The sequence below is a fragment of the Sipha flava genome, unplaced genomic scaffold (assembly GCF_003268045.1).
Source record: "Sipha flava isolate LNK unplaced genomic scaffold, YSA_version1 44_pilon_pilon, whole genome shotgun sequence".
Classification (NCBI taxonomy): Eukaryota; Metazoa; Arthropoda; class Insecta; order Hemiptera; family Aphididae; genus Sipha; species Sipha flava.
This window is the reverse complement of record NW_020273203.1, coordinates 1,051,679-1,067,834: the sequence shown is the minus strand read 5'-3', so window position 1 is coordinate 1,067,834 and position 16,156 is coordinate 1,051,679.

The following is a 16,156-nucleotide window of genomic DNA, read 5'->3' as shown; positions in this document are numbered from 1 at the left end:
AAAAAAAAAAAAAAAATCGATCTTCTCAAACATATTGCGGTTCCACGTTTGCTTGGCAACAACGTAGAAAAACGTCGACGTTCATTATTATGATTAGGGTTCGGATTTGAATGCATTAAAAATAATACGAAAATGCACCAAAACGTAGCAAAAAATGCCCTTAAAAAAGGCATTTTACCTTGAAAATGTCCATGAAAAATGAATTTTTTATTTTTATATTTGATTCCTTTATTAAAACAATTAATACATTATAATAATAAGTTATTAGATAATTTATAATTTTATTAAAAAAATACTGAAAATTGAAAATATTGACTTTGTATCGATGATGGCAATACTGATAAACGAGATTAAGTGTGTGCACTCGTCGTAACGAGATTTGATCCATCGCAGTAAACTGTACGACGAGAACACAATGTGCTTACACAACGCCTGCGACGGTATTCAACGGGCACCGTTCACTGTCCAAGTTTGCGCACCCGAACATGATAGATTTTTCGTTTCGCCGTCAGGTTTTAAGCGCTATCTAGCGGGGATCCCGCGGGCAGAGCGTGACATTGCGTAAGCCCTCGTACATCTGGGGACTACGTTAGAGCGCGTTACGCGGTTTGTAAGCTGCATTCGGACGCGTGTGGAATGTGCCGCACCGTCGTACGACGTTTCGGTAGCAAAACGATGTATGGTCGATTTGATTTTTATTTTCCGATCATCGCGATATTTTTTCGCCGAAAAACGTGCGGTGTAGACAGACGCACGCGGTGCGAAAGGAACGCGGCCCGTGACACCGTAAGGGGTTTGAACGAACACCGTAAGGAGTTTGAACGAAACCGGACGGGATCACGTAATCGCGCGTCACCGTACCGCCGGACGACGGGACGAAGCGGACACGAGACCCTAGGGGTCGACGCGTCGTCAAGGGCTCGCGGCGCACGACGGTAATGGCACCGGTCCCGCCGAACACGTGCGTGGTTTCGTAAACGTGTCCGCCCGCACTTGTTGTCTCCGACCGACGTACGTACGGCGCAGCAGATTTGCGTCCGGCGGTTCAAACGCGCAGTGACGTAAGTCTTAGCGTTACGGTTTGATCGAACTTTAAGGGAAGAACGTAATCCGCGCGTTTGCGCGTTTGCAGGTGAGAATAACCTCACGAATCGCTCGCAAAACCAGAATATCGGAAAAGAACCTACCGACAAAACGCGGACGGCGGTCTTCCATCGAAGTTCGATCGCGGGTCGGCCAACTCTAACGTTAACGCCAACGCACGGGACAACACGCGCGCGCGTGGCGTCCTCTGGACGCGACTGGACGATCGTTCGATTCGCAACCGGGGCGACGCGACGTCGCGGGTCGCAATTCTGACCCACCGCCATCGTCGACGCTCTTTCAAATACCAATTTTTCCATTCCGATTCCGATAACGCGTGGTTCACATTAAAACGTGTGCCGACTCGGTCGTCGGTCGCCGGAGCGGTTGTAAACGTTCGAAAACATACGTTTTCGGTTCGCGCACCGGCAGCGAACCGCTCGTGTAACGTGACCGTTGCGTTACGCGTTGACGACAGCGGATTCCCGCCGGAAGAGTTATCGAACCCAATCCCTACGGTACGGTCGACTGGTCCGTTTCTGCACCGGATATTCCAAAGTTCCCGTATTAACGTTTACAGCGCTGCTGCGGGGCTCCGAGGGCTGGGCGATCTCGAAAAAATATGTAATTACCGAACGAGCAACACGACGAACGTAAAATATAGTGGTCAAAGGTATGCACGCCTGATCAACGGACCACGGCGTCGATCTATTTAACGACGGTCCGATTAACAGGCGAAGGTGACACGCACGACCGTAATCGATCTTAAGTCACTCGCACCAAGACGGTGATACGTCAACCAATGTTCAACGCGTCATTATTGGCCGATGTGACACCGTGAGCTGTCTGTGTCTCTCCGCCTGTCGTACGATAATATACTCGATCTCGATAAAAAAAAACGTAGAAGCGTTAGGCTAGCACGAAGGAGCCGTTACAATCGTAACAACGTGTTTTTTAGAAAAATAGTATCGGACTGCAAAGAAGTTGTTTGAAAATGTTAAAAAAATCAGATGAAAAACAATGATAACCGTGTTTACCATGTACACGTGTCAGGTATTCAATAGTGGATTAATACTTAATATAATTTACATTTTCGGAGGGGCTGATTTTAATATTCGTAAACCACCGTGTTACACGCTCCCCCTCCCATCCCCCAAAACGCTTCTTCTATGTTACCATTAGACATCGTTTTAGTCGGTCTTTACTTCTAACCCGATTGGTTTTTTTTTTTTTCCATAACCCGTAAACGTACAAATGCGTAGACATGTTATCATACAAGATTTTTTTTCCATTTCTAGGGCTACCATAATTTTATTTCGTAATCTCCGTTGTTGCTCGTAAAACAAGTATATACCATATGATTTTCACATTTCGTTTCTTATTATCAATTAAACGGTTCACATAATATCCAACCGTTTCGTAATCAAACATTATTTTCAGTTTTCAGAGACTCCATCATTTTTCCTCCAGCGATTTACAATTATTCACTCGATCATCTCACTGACACATCCTCAAATGTCTACCGAATATGACGTAGTACCTTATTATACACGTATTATTTTTCACGAGTAGGAAAATTTTTCGGAAATTTCACGCGTGCACTCGCATTTTATTTTATCTGCAAACATTCGGCGTGATTTAAGAACTGCGATAACGCCGCACTACATGATGTAGTCTTGCATCGATCGCGCCGCGCGGTATTACCACGGACCCCAAAATACTATCAATCTGAAGATACGAACAAGGTTAAAAATTCAATTTCATACGCGCACATAATACGTACGTCGAGCGCCGACAATGTAAAACGCGTACTGCGAAATATTTTACGTCCGTCCGCGTCAAAACATAATTCATCGCATTGTGCGTAAGACCGAGTTAACGTGTTAACTGAAACGATTTCGTTAACGATACGTCGTGGTTAAATCGTTGCCGTTTCTCCACTAGTTCGCACAATAATTACTCTAATCCATCATATCATTATCAGGCAACGGTCGCAATGTTTTTTACGCCATGCGACTAGACACCGAAGATCTACCTCCGTACAGAGATAATATGATTAGTGTAAGACATCGCATTCGTCTTTGTTAACCCAGAAACTGTATCTGCGGTTGGCAGAGTGTGAAAGTACCAATCTTGATATCCATGACTTTCTATGAAGTTTGTCCGAGGTCGGAGCGTGATCACATTAGTCTTTTGGAAACCGAATTAATTAATTTAATTCATAGAATCGTCCCTATAGTGATTTGATTTGATAAATGTATTATTTTGCTTGTGACAAAGCCATGAACAACCTCGTTAAGTGTAATAATTTAATTTTTACGTAATATTTGCGTCGTTTACGATCTTAATTTGTTTTTCCTTCCACTGGATTAGTCCATTTTGAATTTTATTAAAAACGCGGCAAAAAGTCGAAGACCTCAAAAGACCGGGCATTTTCGTTCGCCTTCAATTAGCTTCTTGGTCGAACAATTAGAGCGGATCGTGGGTGTACAGACAAGACAATTGTCGTATCAATCGTATAAAATCTAGTCGGGTACATCGTTTATTGTAACATAACCAGTGCACCAACAAAACGTTAACAGTGAATAAATCGTATGCATTTTTTGTGCGATGAACTAGCTATGTGAAGTATCGAAAAAAAATAAGAAAAATAAAAAAAAAAATGATAGGAGTACACCCGGAAACGAGGGCAACACGTGAATGGTGTTGAATTGCATATCTAAACGCCGCCCTATGGAGTTGTAAAAATAGTTGAAACGACATTTCATTAATCGACGGAATACCCGAGAAGAAATTATGATAACGCGTTACAATATACGGTGTTAATTTGCATACAAGAACGCCGTCGTTCTATGAAAGCTTAACGATAGTAATGTCGTGCGATAATAGTTAATAAATAACGAAATTTCGTTATCTCCGGGGATATGATTTCCGAAACGTTCTCGAAGACTGCACGGGGTACAGAAAAAATAAAAAAAGTCCAGTCGGACACCCAGTGTTTATTCATCAACACAATTAAGTACTAAAAACTCAATGTTCGTATACGGCTTTTTGGCACGTCATAAATCGAGTAAAAATTGTGTCGCTGCAACGCGTCTTCGCGGCTGTTTATGATCGAAATCCGTGAACCCGTTTGCATTACATACGTAACATGAATTACTCGTTCGGATTGTTACTTTATTTGATTTTTACAAACACGATTGGTATTTCTCATCATTCACGGGGTCGCATACGAAAATATATTGAAATTATTGTAACATCACCCGCGATATTCTCTGGTCGGTGTTCAGTTGCGTGGACGACGACGTCGAGTGTGCAAGATTTTACGGTCGAAATGGTGTTTCCTTGATTAATTACAAAACGTTCGTTGTTCCTGCCGTGTCGGGCGGATATTTAGTCAAAAACACACGTCTGTTATTATCACGCTGTATAATCTCGATTGTTGCGGGTATAAAATCATATTAGCACACGCTATGTTACGCCGTAATCGTAATTAATTTCGTAAAATATTTAAACAAAATTATTCGCGAGCAATATCGTTTTCACCGTCACCGTAATAAGAACATATTTTCTGCTAAATTTTTAATACACGAAACTTATAATTTACAGACAGCTCGGACACTGGTTTAATTTGAGAAAACATTTTCAACGAACCAAATGCTCGCAAACAAATTATTCTCGTATTTGAAGCTTAGTTGATGTTAAAAAAAGAAGTTTAGATATTCAAGACTGTTAAATAATTTAATCTGATATTTTTTTTAATTTTTTAGTCTATGACATTGGTGAAAAGTATTTTAAAGTGTCACAAAATGTTCCCTTAAATGCCTAGTGAAAATCATTGGACTTTATTGAATAAAGTTTATTCCTAGACTTGAAACAAAATATCAGATTTAAAATAAGATAAGATTATATAATTATATTAAAATTGAACATTTTCCATAAAGCTCTATTTGTTATACTGCAAAACTGGAGGTACTTTCGATTAGTTTTTAGCTCTCAAAATAATGAAAGATACTAAAAACGTTTATTATAACGTAACTTAATTAAAAGGTTTTTACGAATTACTTTATATATTTAGCATTTACGTAAAAATGGTCATATATTTATGGTGCATGATTATTTTTCAGCATATTATAATAAATTATCTGCCAGCGTTTGGGACAGTATATTTTATTAATCTTCAAATCGGTTTGAATATAATTGCAATACTTATACGGGTATAAAGGCGGCACCAGAATAGCGCAATGACTCAATCATAAAATTCTTGGTCCTGTCACCACCATGTGTTGGTCTGATCTGATCATAATATGGTCATTGATATTTAGAAAAAAATTCAAATAATTGACGCAGTAGAAACACGAAAGTACGAATAAATAATAAAAATACTAAATACTGTGTAATTCACTACCCAGAAGCTAAATTCGGTAGGCACTTTCGTGCGTATAGGCTGCAGGAAAAAATTAATACATTTTCACGAAATAATAAGTTCAGTTAGGTGTCACATAAAAGGACAAATGAATGTCCGGTAGATCATATCAAAACAGTTACGAAATCTATAGCGGTGCAGCTCATTAGTAATCTGGCCATTATGAACTATTCCGCAAAGACTTCTCGGCTCTTCTCACAACACTGGAGGCAATGCACTCAAAGGACCCGTGGGAAACGTAACCTTTTATAGGTGCACGGGTATGCAATGTAACGTAATGTATACGACATAAAAGACCGGGACATTTTTTCACGTGAAATCTATCGCCCCGGAAACCGGAGACGGCACGGCGACCGTCGCACGTGTTTGTTTGGGTCGAATGAATCGTGTTTTGTGTGTAACGATTCTTATCATTTATTAGAGTCATTCGGTCCCGGCCGCAAAATCTTTTCAATTTAGAAATAGTTTTTGATTTGATTTGATTTTTTTTTTCTTTCTTCTCCTCGCTCTTGGCAATTCTTCGGATACCAGTTCTTAATGCTTTTTTTCTTATTCTTTTTTTTCGCGCTCCGCTCTGAAAAAAAACCACACGTTCATCGCACAAACGACACGATTGTGTTGATTTACTGTTTTATTGCTATAGAACGCCATGTGTATCGATTGTCGGACGACTACACACGCATTTCCCGAAACCTTATATGTATTTTTTCCCCTCGTTTATCACACTCTTCGATTTCAAAGTGCTGCAATGTACGTTCCTCCACCCTCTGTCCATGTGCACTCCGACATCAATCGTATTAATTGATTTTTCCGTGTGATATCGTACGGATAATTGTACGTTCGCGTAGCTTTTTCGCTTTTGAATTTCTTCTCGAAATCCACAGTTGGGCTAGTGGAATGCTTTCCGAAACGTTGGCCGAACAAGAAATATACATAGATTTATGCACGGTACGGTCATAAAATTCGGGACGCGTCGGACGTCTGAACCCCCAGGATTTCTAAGCGCAATCTGACATGTAGATCGTGCCATTTTCATTAATATCCTTCAATAACCCTATCATAAGTCACACCGTTCGGAAACATCGTTAATAATATCGTTTAAGATAATGAACGACCATGCTGCGTTTTCGACACGTTTGTTTCGCGCAAAATAAGGAGGACGCGGTATACTACGCGGAAACATGCTCATAGAATGACCATATGTGGTTAATCACGATGACGTCCATTTTTTTCTCTTAATCAGCAGACGTGCGTGTAATAATATACGCGTTCACGTGCAATGACGTTGGATTGAGAAACGTGTGTGTGGAGAAGGAAGGGGGGGGGGGGTTGACGGAACACGATATATTTCTAAAGTCGTGTACATTAAACAAAAAAATTCGTCAAAAAAAATAAAGCCACCGGTTTATTTTTATTATTATTGCATATGACGCTATAATTGTAACATTAAATAAATAAACAGTACAAACAACAAAATAATTATATGCATAGTTAGTAATTTACACACGAATCGGGTAACTAATTAAAAATTAAAAACTATCAGCAAGAATTGATGAAAATGGTAAATAATTAGGGAGGAGGGGTATTGTATACTGTTATTATTGTGTCCTCAACTCAAAAACCGTATGTTAAATGTGTTTCGAAATAATTTCAATTGTTCACGTATTCATAGTTTATAACGAAAACCTACCAGAATTATGTACGTTCAGGCAAAAAGTGTTTCTATCTAAAAATCATTTCGGAACGATTTAACGTCGATCAAATCGGACGGATTTACATAACCGATTAATGTCCGTACGGCGTTTTCTTAATTTCAACTCCGAATTCTCGGATTCTCGTCATTATTCTTCATTGCGTTTTCACTCGTCTTTTGTATCGATTCATGTGTAAGTTTACGGACGACGAGCTATTGCCGTTCACAGATGTTTTGACCCAGAACATTGGTATTCCGCATCGTTTCCCAAACACTAGAATTGATTTTAATCGACTAAGTACGGTTTTAAAGTTTTACTCCGCTCTGACAACACCCGTCGGTTCATCACATCGCATTATGTTTAGTATACAGTGCGACGTTGCTCGTATGTTTGCAGACATATTATACACGCGCGCTTATTACTACAAATACTACTACTAATATTTGTATCAACAGCTATCGCGCACTTATTGCATTACATATTATATTATATACAACCAGTGGTGTAGATACAATTTATTTTTTTTTTTTTTTTGGGGGAGAGGGGTCAAGAGTCAATTCCTAATATTCTCAGTATATCTTAATACGAGATCCTATATAATAATATTACATTTAAAATTGTATTAATATTATGTCCCGTAATTAATGAAAATTATTTTGTTACTCAGTTTTTAATAAATACCTAATCGTAGTAGAATGAAAATATAATTTTACTATAATATGTAAATATTAATAAATAATAACGAAATATCATTAAAAAAAAAAAAAAAAAAAACACTGGGTGGGTTTGAAACCCCTTACAACTCTCCCCCGTAACCACGCCACTGTTTACAACGCTACTACGACGCATAATGCATTGTACGTGAAAAAAAAACCCGCGACGCTTTTTCTGGGTACTTACTTATCTTCGTTTCGTTTTGAATAAACAAGTAATAACGCATGCGATGATTATATCAGCGCCTAATTACGTTGGCAAAACGGGCTATGCTTGTGGAAAATCCATGGACGTTCCCGTAAGACTTGAGCAAAACAAAGTAGGTATTTCGGGTATTTTTATTTTCCCTTCACGATTTAATGTGGTATTCTCGCGATCTTTAAACATAGATCGTCATGAAATCATTGCTTTAGTCTTGCGTCGACACAATAGTTTCGGTTTATCATTAAATTATGATAGAAAAACCACTTTTGAAAATTTAAAGCACATTTTAACAGCCTGTGTAGAACATTTGCGTTGATGCTTATTACTCGCTGTAGTACTACGCAGCGTTGTAGTAATGTATACTACTACGAATGCATTAAGAGAGTCTTTAATGTAATCGAGTCGTCGATATAACAATTTTATTGCGGATCTAGTCGTTATGGCGGCGGTAGAGTATATCGTCTGTTTTATTATTGCGCGTTAAATAACAATAAAACCATAGTGTATTATTTTATAATGACGATGTCAACCGTGTTTCGTTTTTATAATTCTTTTTTTTTTTTTTTTCTGTTCTCCTCGTCTTACGCGCCAACTCGTTTTAACGCTTCACCGGGAAAACACGAAGCGTATCATAATGCTATACGTATGCACGGCAATGTTTTTATTATACATTTTTTTCAAATTCTGATTTATGGAAAACGTACGTGCACGTTATAAGACGATATTTATCATGATTCCCTGTGGCAGTATCGGCTTTAGTTTTTAAAATCAAAAAAATAATAATATTTTGTTTCAGCGAACAACTATTCCAATCTATTCGATTACTATTTTCTGAAATTTATTACGTAAAACGGTCAAAATCTGGACCGGTGATTGCGAAACTATTCAAATTTGTCCTCGAATGAATTAATACGATTTAATTGTTATTTTTATTATTATTATTGTTATTATTATTGCACGTCAAATTTATTATTCATTTATGATAATATGTAATTTTATTCAACGGCCCGTTATTTACTGTTTTTATGAGACGCGCATCAAACGCAATCTAACGTAAATGCTCATCTCGGTACACTCATTATACAAAAATAAAATATCAATACACTATAAATATTGTACACTTTTCGCGCGCAACGTTAAATTCGTACGCGATTCGAAACCGTTAGTCAGAATATTGATTGAACGGTACATCGAAATTCCAGCAAAACCAACTGAATAATTGTTTGCGCGAAAAAAACGTTGTTCCCGTTTGGAAAACAAAAAGTCGACGGACGTCTAAATAGATGAAAAATGTATAAATTTACTGAAAACTGAAATCTTACGGAAAACCTACGGTTCTCGTTTCATTCGGTACTCGACGGAAAATGGATAATTCGCTTGGGTTAAACATTCTGTATACATATATTCCCCTGTACGGTTATCGTTTTTGTGAATATTAGTCGCAGTGGCGGTGTATGGCATTCCGTTTTTTCAAATGTTCCATCGGAGCGCAAACCGAACGGGAATTTCGGTAGTAACCATTACAAGGCGGAATCGGGACGAATCGCCGGGGTATTAGTTTATTTAGTATATCGGTCGATTTTTAATGTGCGTTTTCAATCATCAATTACAGGATGGCGGGCGTCGGGCGCGCGATACTCTACGCAAAACGGCCTCAGGTGCACGAAAACGAGACGGCCGGATGAAACGACGAGGACGAGACTCGAGATAAATGGTTTATGTCCCTTGATGGTCTTATTACATCCGGGTAATGATTTGGCGACAACGAAAGATGTACATGGTAATGACTCGTTGTTGTTGTATATATTTTTAGCTTAGTATGCAAATCGCTGCCACGTTTCCCTGTCGTCGGATCGCTCGTCCTATCTCTCATCCCGTTTCTTTCTTTTCCCCATATCCCTCCCCCCCCCATCCATATCGTTAATAATTATTGTCATTATTTATCTACAGATCCGTTCGAATTTCGATAACGATATCGCATAATAATACGTTACGTCGGACACTCTAATTAGAACGCCGGTCGTTTTTTAACAGCGCGACACTGCCACGACGACCGTGCATAATTTAGCGAAACGTTACGTTGATATTATATTCAACGGATCTCGCGTCAGACGAAGTGCTGTTGCCTCGCTGACGGCTACCCCTCAACGCTCGTCGAACGCCGCAATCGAAGCGAACGGAACGACGGTCGGTTTCATGAAGCGCGTACGCGACGGAAAGGAGCGTTCGAAAAGGAGCGCATTGTTCGCGAACATCGTTTGGACGGAGTCGAAACGTGTCGTGCGAATACAGAAATGCGTGTGCATCCGTATTGGATCGCGTGAGCATTGGAGAGCAAACGGAACGTCGATGGACGCGCGCGCGCGCCGGATTCGTTCGGCTTTTGAACGCACAACCAGCTCGCCGATGGGATTGGTTTGCACACGATGTCCGGTTACGAACGGTTATCCGCGCGTCGATCACTTTTCAAGCGAAACGTTTTTTCTAAAACCATCCAAAAATAGGTTATTGCACCGAAAACCACCGGTCGCTGTACCGCACACGTCGCCGAACACGATTCGCGTATCAATCGGCGTTGGGTTGTACACATCGCCCGGTAGAAACGTTTCGTAACAACAAAGCTGTAGTGTACGTATCATATCTTTCAATCGTACCGCCTCGACTGTTACACGCGAACTTAAGTACACAATTCAATTACATCGCGTAGTACAATACTATGAAACGGTAGTTGTGTTCTCCACAGGCGAATAATCGTTTTAATCGAAGTCTTTGTAAAAACACATGAAACAAACATCTCATCAAAACGATTAAATATGATAACTGAATAAATAACGAACTAAATACAAACAAACAAATCTTATGAGAAATCAAATAAGAAAATCAGAGGAGTGTATGAAGTTCATTGCGGAACGAAGGATGTGAATGGAGTTATGGGGGAAAAAAAACGGTGATTAAAACTAAAAGTATAATTAACATACATATTTACATTTAAATATTCAATATTTGAGATGCATATATTATCCGTCAAAATGTTTCGATATATCCTCGGAACACAAAAAGTATAATGCGAAACCGGTGAACAAATTGTCATCATCTTTCCAATGACCGGAACGTCATTTCAATATTGACGAAATGGTTCGACGGTCACGTAAGTCGTGCTTCACTTCAACGTTGCACCGAAGCTATTGTACTGCGCAGGAAAAAAAATAATAACAATTTATAAAAAAATATAATGCAACCGTCTTAGGTAGTTGTCTTCCAGAACGTGATGTTCGCAAGCCATTCAGTCATCAATGTACACGTAACTGTATTCAAAGTTGAAATATGTGTTAATTTTATAAAAAATTTCAAACATTTGTCTATTTCTAGTTTTACATACGTATTCTCATAACCAGTGTGGCTACATTGTTGTGAACATTTTGGTTAAGAGTGCTTTTTTGTTTCGAATAATGAACTGCGGTATGAATATTATAATGTAACACCTGAAAAACTCATAATGTAATGCACGTAAAAGCGTTGAGTTATTATTAAAAATTTTGAATTATCGTAATAATTATTCGTTTCTATCACGCAAAATAAATCTCGGGACCGTAACAGCGGATGCGTAAAAGTAAATATTTTTTTATTACAAAGAATTTTTCATTACGTTTAACGGTTAATTTATAATATATGGTTGTTATAAATTAATTATACGGCTCGCAATCCAAGTCCCGAAGGTTTTCGAATAGTACCTACTATGAAGTATAAAACAAAAATGCTTCCCCAAGGAAAACCCATGAAAAGTACAAAAAAAAAAAAAATATAATCTTTGAGTGGTTTTATCATTGCAGCGTATAATTAAATACAATATGAATTAACGATTAAACATTTATATAGACAATTATTAATTACATTTTTAACAATTATTTGAATATTATCAAAATGTTAGACTATAATCGTCGTGAATGGAATTGTGTTGGGGTGGTATATTATTTGGGCAAACATAATTTGCGCTCAACGAAGGGAAACAATTGTAAATTGCGCCCGGTATTTCTCAGGTATAAAGTTTTGTGTAGTAAATTGCGCTCTATATTTTTCAGGTACGAAATTCTGCATAGTAAATTGCGCTCAATAGAAATATTATTTTTATGATAGTCATTTATTATTACCCAGAGGACACCACGAGAAGGCGACTATCACTGTCCTCCAAAAATGTTTTTTTTTTAGTTTACTTGAGATGAATAAATTAATTAATAAAAATAGGAAATTTCATTTTTTTTTTTTTAATATTATGGTATTAATTATAGTTTTTTAAATATATTTTGTGAGGTTAAAAATATTAAAAATAAAAAATACAGTTTTAAGTTATCTGCATAGTAATGATATAAAATCTTAACATAATAATTCAATAATAACATCATAATTCACTTAAAAATAGGAAAATTCATTTTTTTTTTTTATATAATATTATGCTATTAATTATAGTTTTTTTTTTTAATATTTTTTGTTAGGTTAAAAATTGTTAATAATAAAAAATACAGTGTGTACAAGAAAGATTCACAAGCCGAGTTGTCCTTTAATTGTCTGAGTTATTGTTGCGAAAGCTGATGTCCAAATACTTGGAGGAAAGTCAGCGAATAAAATATACGTGTTTTAAACATGGCAAGAAAATTGTCTAAGTCGATTATCTTCAGGCATTATAGGCATTAATTCATAGTTAAAATATTTGCAAACAGTTTCTGGCTTTGAAAATACCAGGTAATGATGAAATAAAGGTCACTTAGATAGTAGATACTATAGGCGCAATTTACTATACCCATTTTAGACCACGAAAAATCTTGGGTGCAATTTACTATAGTATTTTTACTACCTACTTAATGTAGGCGCAATTTACAAACGCCCATATTATTTTGACGTTACGAGACAAACATTTTCTTTATTTTCATGCTTAGAGCGTGCTATTAAATATTATATATATGTACTAATTTTTTAAAGAAATCTTCATGAAAATTGTAATATAAATGTACAACTTTATGAATTAAAAATATTTTTGATCATTAGATCCATAGAAATATTAATTTTCAATTAACTTCTAGCCTCTTACCTCTTTATAAAACACAACCCATAAAAGATGTCACCATTCATTCATTCAAGGTAAAATAATATGAACACGTTTTACTGGTACCAAATGTTCAAATGACGGTAAAGCTGAATGAATACTATAAAATTATATTATTAATTATATTTTAATGTAAAATATTCAATAAGTGCAGTTTGACATTAGGAACAAGTGCAAGTAGGCAAGTGTAAGGATGAAATGGAACAAAAAAAAAATTTTTTTGTAAGACCAACGGCATGATCCTGCAGGATCTAAAAAATAAATTTTAGTTAGACGTATTATTAATACTTAATTAATAGCGCGTGCTGCGCGTGGCGAATTGAAATGTTCACGTTCGTATTACCGTCGCAGTGTGTTCATCCAAGCGAGAAACATGAATCGAACTCGAAAACTATATAATATTTGAAGTCGCGTTTTGAATAAATACACGCCTTGTCATGTATAATTAAATATTCTGGAATAGCGTATTGTATTTACATCGGAATTGCGGTCAATGCTGCTTTTTTCGCGTTGAACGTTTTATTTTTTTTTTTTTTTGTCTCCTTTATTTTACATAAACAATCTACACAATTATCTGTACAAAAAGTGTATACGATGAGAGTACAAAATTACATGAAGTGGTTAATTAAGCAGTCACCCGTTAGTGTTTCTTAACTAGTTGTTTAAATTTTTTTTCTCTGAGATAGCATTTAGATATTGGTACATAGTTTTGTGATAAATCCGTTTCATTTTCAACGTGCGGGTCGGGATCCTCGGAATCGTAGGAACGGAGAGATATTTTATAAGCGGGTTGGGATGGGTCTGGAGTTTTCCATGAGACCGTGAACAGAAAATCCGTGTTTCCTCTTTTATAGTGTTTATAGAATATATATCCGTGCAAGCGAGCGGTGCCCGTACAACCATGAGATACGGACGGACAGATAAAGTACGTGTCAAAGGAACATCGGGAATATTATAATCATTGGAATATCGCAAAAGCCGTATCCTCGGGTCGCTCGCCGGACCACGGGGCACGGTGCTCGAACGTTCTCAAACTGTAATATTATATGGTCCAGAACGAGAACATAATGGCGGAACCGTTCGGGGGTTGAGGGTGGGGTGAACCTCGAGCCACGCGTACAATATACATCATTGTTAATATCTTGATCATCGTAATCGTGGTGCAAGTGCATGGCAACTTGTACGGCGAAATGCTCGTAAATTCTTTACCGTTACAGAGAAACCTACTTCTCGTATTTTTGACGGAAAACGAATTCCGACGTGTCGACGTCGCTTATACTCGTAACTAGAGATCGGAATTTTATTAGTACGCATTTGCACGTTCGTATGCACATGTACGAGGGTTTGAAATGTTGGCGATTCAGACCTAACCGATTCCGCGGACCAAATTTAATTTTACATATAATCGCGTATTTGAAGGTTTTTGGGCATATTTTTTCGTAATATGCGTATAATGTTCATATTTTTACAGTCTTAGTAAATGATTAAATTTTTTCTTGTTTTCATTTTGAAAAATTGGAATTTTTAAAAACTAGCGCAAAAAAAAATTACTGTCAATATGGTATAGCATACGATTAAACATAAATCTCTTAGAGTTGTGTAAAAATATAGCAATCATTTATTGGTTACACTGAAAATTTGAAAAGTGCTGATTGTGATATACTGATATTAAACTGATATTAATTTGCAATGTTTCACGTATAGGTGTATCACACTATCACGTCAAATATATAATTATGCTTTTTTTTAATTTAAATATTTTTTTTTTTTACTATTTAGATATCGGACGGTCCAACACTTCTATATAATTTTGTAATGTTTTGTTTCTTTACATTTTTTTAAAAAAATATATAATGATGTTGTTTTTTTTGAATTTAAATACTTTTCTGATTATATAAAGGTATAAAGTAATATAAATTTATGATGCATATTTGAACATATTTTTTAATTATTTGTGAATATTAATGCGTATTTTGATCATTTTGTTTTGCATATTATCACCATATTTGCCACATTTTTAATGCATATAAATATCTGGTCTCTACTTATAATGCACCGTTGTCAATATTGCCTATATGTAAATACGTAAGTACATTCTATACGTTGGGGTAAGACGTCTAACATACTACTCTAACGAAATTACCGAAAGAAATCTATGTCAAGAGTTATAGATTCGCAACAGTTTTTCAAAAAATATATCTCGTTGGATGCGTTGTAATTTGACAAAGATATATTAATAAAAAAAAAAGATTTTTATTTAAATAACGAAAGTAAACGCTTTTCTTCAAATTAGAAAAGCTATTAAAAAAATAAATCATCAGAATTCGATAATCTTTATTTTAACACAGTTTTGTTATACGGCAAATAGAAAATGCTGATGAGGCACCCTACGTACATTTCCGATCCACCCAATTGCAACAAATTTTTTATAAAATTTAAGGTGAAATTTTTATAATTTACTTAATAGTAACTCAGAATAATGGGAGATGATATTTTGTGCCAATTTTATTACTTGTAATTTGCGCCACCAATTGGTACATTTAAGCGCGTAAGTAATTTGCGTCAAAATATAAAAATTAAATATGTATTTTGCGCCACATTTAAAAATTAATTTTGGTAATTTGCGCCACAACAGAAAACAAAATGGAACATGTAATCTGCGCCACACTTTTAAATTTAATTGTTAGAATTTACCAGCAGATACATTTACTGATAACCAAGGCTCGGAACTTTATGCGCTAAAAAGTTCTCAAATATGCGCATACATATGCGTCAAAAAACATCATAATATGCGGTAAAATATGCAGTAAAAATTTGGAAAATATGCAAAAATATGCAATTTATTAAATAAAAAATAAATTTTATACACAAAGTTTGAAAATTAAAATTAAGTACATGAGAAAATAAAATTTAAAAAAAAAATAAACTTTTTGCACA